At 49.4% G+C, this 8,315-nt stretch overlaps 1 long non-coding RNA gene across 1 annotated transcript; it reads right to left on the reverse strand.

Annotated features, from left to right (window-relative positions):
• Window positions 1-1,177: 1,177 nt before the first annotated feature.
• Window positions 1,178-3,037, reverse strand: LOC142819318 (uncharacterized). Its single transcript, XR_012897171.1, has 4 exons — window positions 2,921-3,037; window positions 2,464-2,517; window positions 2,165-2,200; window positions 1,178-1,223 (listed from the first exon to the last, which is right to left on the reverse strand). It is a non-coding gene; the product is annotated as an uncharacterized LOC142819318 (long non-coding RNA).
• Between the last annotated feature and the right edge of the window lie 5,278 nt (window positions 3,038-8,315).

Here is an 8,315-nt window from a genome sequence, read left to right on the forward strand (position 1 = left end):
GGACGGGGAGCAAAGCTGCGGAACACGCAGGCAGCGGACAGCCCAGACGCATCTGGGCTGTCCGCTGCCTGCGTGTTCCGTGGCTTTGCTCCCCGTCTCCCTGGTCTGCAGACCAGGGAGACGGAGAGCAAAGCAGAGCAAAGCCACGGAACACACGGGCAGCGGACAGCCCAGATGCGTCTGGGCTGTCTGCTGCCCGCGTGTTCCGCCACTTTGCTCCCCGTCCCCCTGGTCTGCAGACCAGGGAGACGGGGAGCAAAGCAGAGCAAAGCCGCAGAGCATGCGGGCAGCGGACTGCCCAGACGCGTCTGGGCTGTCCGCTGCCCGCGTGCTCCGCCGCTTTGCTTCCTCTCCCTGGTCTGCTGGAGACCAGGGAGACGGCCCCGTTCGTAACTGCGGATCCGACGTAAGTCAGATCCGCGTAACTCGGGGACTGCCTGTAGTTATGCTGAAAAGGCCCTAGGCAGCTTTTTAACTATGAAAAACCAAGTGCGAATGGAATCACACTCGTCTCGAATGTGAGCCTTCTACACTAAACTATCAAGACGGGTCTCAATATGTAGCCAACACTATTTTGTAACCCTCTTATGAGGCTCCTACTTGCATGGGTAAGAATTGGTCCTTAACAAGCTAAATTAATGTCTGGTCAGTTCATAGGATCAATGCCCACAAACCCAGGGGAACTGCATATGCTTACATTAGCTGTGAATTTGACTCAATATATTAAAAAAAAAAGTGACAATGGGAGAATATCAGTTAAATAAAATACTGGTAGACGAAGGGCCATTCCTTTAACTGGACATCTAAATAAAATCCATTTCTTGTGATTCATACTCTCAGTACATTGGAGACAGGAGGGATGTAGGAGAAAGCAACGTTCTCTAGATACACATCCAGATTTGTGGATTTCACCTACATTTCAGCTGTTCTCTTTAACACTGAGGGTGCTCTGCCTAGCGTTGGTTTGGATGTTACAAAACATGGATGGCACCTGTTTCTGCAGGCAGGGCTATTTCTCCCTTTATAAAGCCCAAATCTTACAGAACAATCAGTGAGCTTGATACTGTGGACGTGGTAACTAGCCAAGAAGCGAGCTCCTCAGGCCACTTGATGTTAGTGCTGAAGAAATGAAACTGCAATGATGCGCACAGTACAAGGGAGAGTGCAGAGGGTCTCACCGGGTATTCCAGCAGGTCCAGGGTCCCCCGGGGCTCCTTGACTTCCTAAAAATAGAACTCAGTGTAAAATCCGTGTTTTGCCTAGATGCCACCTGCATAATTCAACCTCTCACCACAGCAATCACGTGGGTGTAATTGTGCACGGGGCTAGGAGAAAGCCATGCACCCCTTACACTCTGAGCAATCTGTTAATGTTGGTGTTTTGTGGGGCTCAGGTGACACATTTACAGTGTTGCCGACTCATACGGTTTTGTCACGAGTTTCATGATAATTATTGTTTTCCTGAAAGCCCGACATGCTGGGACCATATGGGTCTGAGATCATTACAGCCTTCGTTCTTAAAGGAAAAGCTCTGGAGAAAGCTTAAAATGTGACCCTAGTGCACCCTAAACACACAAAAAGGAGAAAGCAAATAAAAAGAACACCAAGACTATTATTTGTCCATAGTCTCATGATTCTAAAATCAGCCTCCTGATTTTTGGTGAACCTGACTCAAGATATTCAGTCATCTGGGGTTGGCAGCACCGCATTTATCTTGTCTTGTCTCTGCACTGGCTGAACTGAAATAGGCTTAGGCTATGTCTACACTGCAGTTGGGGTCTGTTTCCCGTTACTGCATAGGACCTTGTGACATAGAGCATCAGACATTATAATTAGAGCTGGGTGTAAATTTTCCAGCTCTAATATTTTATTCACCAAAAAAAATGCAGTTTTGGCTTTCAAACAGTTGGGATCATATTTGTCAAATACTTTCAGCAAAGCAGAAGAATGTTTCCAACTGTCCATTTCAGAACATCATTTTCATTGTCATTGGGCTGTTCAAAGGAGACACAGAGGGGACACTTCTCATTCCAGCAAGATGCTGGAAGGAAAACCGAACAATGAAACGTGGTGGGAGAGTTGTAGCTCCCAAGTCCTCTGTCACCGTGAACAGCACCACAAGGTGCCCGGCTCTGCAGTGAGAAGAACCATCGCAGGACTCTCACCTGTCAGTCCAGGGGGGCCAGCAGCACCTTTTACTCCTGGTTGAACAAAAGATAAAACAGGAAAGGCTGGTCAGAGATTCCCCGATCTCGGCTGTGGAGCAGAACAGAAGTTGTGTTGGAATAATAAACCCTTTGATGTCAAATAGAGTGAAGGGAAGCCAGGGTGGCTTTGGAGCCCAGATATGATAGGAACTGGTGTTAGATAAAGAGCGCTAATTAAACATTTGATTCAAAACAAATTTCCTCTTTTTAAGTCACCCAATAGGAAAACAAAGCTCTTTTGCCCTTTGTTACTTTACCTTTTGGGCCAACTGGTCCTGCCTTTCCAGGGATCCCCTGACTTCCCCGTTCTCCTGCAAACAGAGAAAACTCAATATTTTTCAAGGTATTGTAATTACTGAGTATTTGACACCCACCCAACCCAGTATTGGAATAATTAATCTCTGTCAGAATTCAAATATCTGCATCTGGCTTCCCGAGTCCCTGATATTTAGGGTCACCCAGTGATCCAGATGGAGAGAGAACCAGACGACTTGTTTGTCAGTCTTGTGCCCCAAAGGGAACGGACGATATTTAGGAGCTAGAAGGTCTAACCTCTCACCAGAGGACATGGGAGATATGCCATGTAAGCTGGGCAGAATTTCCTCCATATCAAGGTTGAGTGGAATCTCCAAAGCTTGAGCATATTACAAAATTGATTCCTATTTATGTGAGCACCATAAATAGGAATCACCATGGCTGATTCTCATTCTGTACCTATATTTCCTGCAATTCCTGGGTTTCCTCTGGATCCTATAGCACCTGGAATTCCTGGGCAGCCTTGGACAATGGTCAGTTTCTTGGTATTGTTGAGACCTACTACCGTCACCTCTGGGGAAAGAAATGAACCCAAATCAATGACTGTTAGGTTCTCCAGATCAGAAACACTGTTCAGAAACCCAGAAGGATAAACTCAGCAAAGAAGAGTCTAGAAAGTTCTTGCCTTTTCTTTTCTCTATTAGCTGATTAATATCCAACATCTCCTTCAGCTTTTTGCATTTGAGAGACAATGCCCTAATGTTAATGGTCGGAGGTTAGTGCTACATGTTGAACCTTTCTAGTCTGGCACCCTCAGGACCTGACCAGTCACCACTCCCCTTGCTCACTGGGCTCTTAGAAGACGTTTAGGGTAAGTTAGAGCTAAATAAATGCACAGAACACAGAGCGCCAGGACTGGGGGTTGTAACAAACTTTACGAGACTGCGGGAATCTTGGCCTCACCCATGGTAAGTGGACATCTGCCTAAGTAAAATCACGCTGGACCAGAGAGTGCTAGACTAGAGAGGTTCAACAAAATGCAGAGGAAAAACCAAGAGCTGCTGTTCAGTACAGAAAAGTGTCCAAAAGTAAATTACTTTAAAAACCAGTTGCCCTGACAAGCCCAGGCAATCCATTTGTAAGAATTAACTATGTTTTAACCTCTATTATACACATACAATGATGTATAGGGACGTCAGTGGAGACAAATTAGGGTTACACCTGCCAAGTCCGTTGAGCTCTATTATTGTGGACATTTTTTAGGCAAACAAAATATGGACATGGTTGATATATCCCATGATACAGGAATACCTCCCCCCTGCAACTTGGAGCTCTCTGGCATAGATTGTACATAGAAAATAGTTTTCAGAATGATCACGAACTGAAGGAAATGAAGTGCGAAAGCATTACCTCCTTGAAGTACAACACAGGACTATGTAGCACTTTAAAGACTAACAAGATGGTTTATTAGGTGATGAGCTTTCGTGGGCCAGACCCACTTCCTCGGATCAAATAGTGGAAGAAAATTGTCGCAACCATATATACCAAAGGGTACAATTAAAAAAAAGAACACATATGAAAAGTGTTTCACATGTGTTCATCTTTTTAATTGTATCTCTTTGGTATATATGGTTGTGACTATTTTCTTCCACTATTTGATCTGAGGAAGTGGGTCTGGCCCACGAAAGCTCATCACCTAATAAACCATCTTGTTAGTCTTTAAAGTGCTACATAGTCCTGTATTTTGTTTCAGCTACACCAGACTAACACAGCTACATTTCTATCACTATCCTTGAAGTAATACATTGATTTCTTTCTAAGATAGCAATGCCTCTATTCAATCCTTATTTAGGAAGCATCCCATTTCCTCTAAAGGGAGTTCGCCTGAATGAGCTCTGCACAAACGTGACTAACTTTTGCCTAACAATCACAGGATTTCAGGGTGAACTAAAATAAACCTGCCAATGCTGCTGAATTCTCAACCCAAAGTGTAGAAACAAATGTCTTGACATTGAATGAGTTATATTGTGGACTTGTAATGATAGATACAGAACAAGATGTGATTTTAAAAATAATCATCTTTAGAGCTTTGCACAAATACAAATTTTTATATCCGCTCTAGTAACTGTAGCTGCACAAATGAACTGCAGATATGAATCCATGAATGCAGATACCCACAGATATGAAACAGATATCCACACATTTGCAGGGTTCTAGATACAAAATTTGTATCAAAATTCACAAAAATGAACTGTGGCTGTGGATACCTGCAGATATAAAGCAGATAGCCATAGATTTGCAGGGCTCTAATCATCTTAAATTATTAAACATTAACTTTAAAAAGCAGAGAAATCTGAAATCATAGGATCCCAATGAGCTTTGAAGAGTAAGATTTTATAAGGCATAAGTTGAGTCATTAGCTGTGTGGGTAATTTTCTACAAAGAAGCTGTTACATGGCACCGCGAGCAGGCAAAGCACCACAGAACTGCTGCCCAGTTCCCAGTTCTGCAGGGCCCAGCTGGGCAGGGAGCAGAGGCTGAAATGCAGCTGTGAACAGGGATTGTCTGTCCCTCACCTGGGCAGGTGTCCTGAGCCTGACAGACCGTTACTGCTAGACAGAGCAGCGGGACGAGCCATTTCCGGGCAGCTCTCCCCATGGCTGGGGCTGGTCTCTGCAGTGGCCGCTGCACTCGCCTTCTTCCCACCTTCTCCTCTCCCTGCTAGCCAGGAGCCTTTTATGTGCAGGGAGGAGGGAGCCTGGGGCCAGGGAAGAGCTGCCTGGCCCATCCCAGCGCCTCCTTCCCACGCCCCACATTCCAGCCGGTCCCACTGAGCGCTTGCAGCTCCAGCGGTCACAGCGGCAGCTGACGCCGTGGCCTGGCAGGACGTGGCCGGGACGGGAGCAGCAGCCACTGCTGCCCCAGGGACGTTAAAGGACGGAGCCGGGCGGAATCGTTGCTCCCAGTGTTGGTGCAGGGGACTGTGTCTGCTGACAGACTGAAAGAGGGCGCCCAGGAAGGAGCCCGGTCTGACCCACTGCGCCCCGCCCAAGCCCCCCGCTGACCTCCCGGGGAGCAGGGTTGGGCGCATTGACTAGCCACCTGCTCGATTCTTAGTGGTGGGGCAGTAGCCACGGGAGGCCTCGTGTCACACGGGCCCCGCTGTGCTCCGTGCGGTGCTCGCCCCCAGGCGCCGACAGCAGCGGGTGGATGGGCTCCAAGACCAAGGGACCACTGTGCACCTCTGGTTTGCCCCCCTGTGCCTCTCAGGCCCCAGCGCGCCCCAGAATGACCCCAGAGCAGATCTTGCCGAGGAGCAGCCAGTCGTCGCGGTACCACAGTCGGTGGCGGGGAGTCGGCCCCTCCCTTGGCCAATGGCTCCGGGGCTGACCCCGCTCACCGTTCACAACGTGCGCCTGATTTCCCATCCGCATGGGTCTGGCTCCAGCCTCCAGCCCTCGCTGCCCCCAGCCCTTACAGCCTGGCCGGCCACGAGAAATGGAGAGGGGAGGGGAGGAAGGAGCTGGTGTCCCAGTGCCGGCAGTGCTACGTGTGCCCGTGTCAGAGAAACAGTCAAGGCCAATGGCGCATGCCCAGGCTGTATCTGCCGATATAGCACAGCTGCTTTTTCCATATGCACGTGGGGCATTCAGGGACTGCAGCCTGGCGGAGGCTCCAGACGGCAGATCACTGCCGTGGTGCCTTTGCTTCGGTGCAGGCGTGTCTGCGGGATTCCAGTCTGCGCAGCGGGAGGCAGCTGCTGGTCTGATGGTCCCTCTCTTTGTGCTGGGGAAGCGCGAGGACACTTCCCACTGGGCTGTTGTGGTTTGTACGTGGCACCAGCGCTCCAAAGCCGCCCAGGGGCTATGGGAAGACATGGCTCTCAGTCTGGCTACCGCCGTGAGACTGGGCCTGGCAGCAGAAATCACACAACCCCGTGGAAACGGTGGAAGCAAAGGGGATCCTGCCACACTGGGCGGTGGCACAAACCTGGCAAGCAGCCAGTCAGGGGAACAGCAGACAAAGGAGGAAAGATGCACGGAGAAGCAAAGCTCAAGAGTTTGTCGGGAAAACGTTGGGGACTGCTCAAGATGTGGTGGGAACGTGGCCTGGAGGGTGCCCAGCGTTCGGAGAGCACTGCAGTGTCAGTGGGAAAGACAATCGTTGCGCCCCCGTCCACACCCAGGGTCAGCGACTCCGCAAGCGGAAGCAAACCCTTTGCTTGTGCAGTAATGCAAGAAGGGAGCCGGACGCTCTCTGGCAGCTGTCCCTGAGGAGGAAGGGGCAGGTGAATGACGATTCCTTAGACATTAGTGGGACTGTCACAACCGACAAGCTGCAGACTGGTGCTCGGGCCAATGTTGTTTCTGTATTAGTGTTAACAAGATGGAAAAAAACCGGAGGGACCATGGAGAATAAGAAGGTCAAACTAAATGTTTCTAAAGGGGGGAATTTGCTGCCACTGTTGGAACATGTGTACTGGTGTGACGGTAAAAGATCAAAGAGAACTGTTGATCTGTCAGGGAATGAAGCACCGATCTTGGATTTAAAAGATGCCAAGCCCCAGGGTGGTACAGAGAGTGCAGGTGGGCGGGGGAAAGGGCACATTGTCCAGGACGTTTGATACAACTGCAGTAGGAGCAGGGGCGGATTCGGGCGTAGTGCATGCCCCACTGATTTAAAAAAAAGTATCGTCCAGCCTCAGGGAGGGGAAAGAATTTGCAGAGGTCAGAGCTAACGAGGAGACTTTACCGAGAGTAATGAAGGCTGTTAGCACAGAGCGGTCAGGACATTACGCACCGTGTCCCTATTTACCGTTGGAAGCAGAACCATCTGGCTTTGGTGGCTGCTGTTTGGAGAAATAGATGTAAGAAGCTGACAGGCCCACAAGACTAAATGAAGGTGTTTGTTTCTGGAGAAATAGAACTACAGTGCCAGAGCGACCATATTGGACACAAATCTGGGGCACTGAGATTTACAAATGTTTGGTAGAGATCTTGAAGTTTCTGGTCTCTGTCAGTGGGATTAGAGCAGATGCGGTTGTACCTAGGGCCTGATGATAGACGATGGATCGTGTGGGGTGTCCTGGATGGACGCTGGAGGCGTGTAGGTTAGTGTAGCTGTCAGAGGGTTTTCTGTAGAGAGTGGTATTTAATTTTCCATTAGTGATTTGTCCTGTGGACTCCCCCTGGCAGTCGCAATTACAATCTGGATTTCCACAACAATGCACAGACTGACATTATACACAAACAACAACAAGGGACATACTGTTACGGCACGTTGGGGGTCCCCCGTCTCCTGCACCCCGAAATGGCACAAACAGACTGCACCAGCTGGTGGAATAGAGGAAGTTTATTGCCTCTCCAGGATACAGCACAGAACAGATGGAATCTGGTCCCAGAGCTGGGCTAGGATGCCTCAGGCCCCCTTGAGATGGGGGAGACTGGGCCCCTAAACTCCAGCCCCTTTCCCTAGGCTGTCTCCTCCATGCTCCCAGACCGCAACTCACTAACTCTCTTCCAGCCCTGCCCCCCAGCCAGGGCAGCATCCACCTTCCTTTGTTCCTCTCCATGGGGGGTGTCTGGCCACTGGTTTGCATAGTGACTCATCCTGTTTTGCTGGGTCCTGGTACCCACGGCAGCAGTGGGGGTTACCCCAGAGCCAGCAGCATAGAAACCAGCCAGGTACCCCCACTACATCACACATACAATCTCAGCCGCACTGAACGCTATGCTATCCAGAGTCTCAAAAACAACCCCAACACTATAATCAAACCAGCTGACAAAGGGGGCGCTGTGGTCATTAAGAATAAGTCAGACTATGAACAGGAGACGGCTAGACAACTCTCCAACAC

This window comes from Pelodiscus sinensis, chromosome 22 (assembly GCF_049634645.1).
Source record: "Pelodiscus sinensis isolate JC-2024 chromosome 22, ASM4963464v1, whole genome shotgun sequence".
Taxonomy (NCBI): domain Eukaryota; kingdom Metazoa; phylum Chordata; order Testudines; family Trionychidae; genus Pelodiscus; species Pelodiscus sinensis.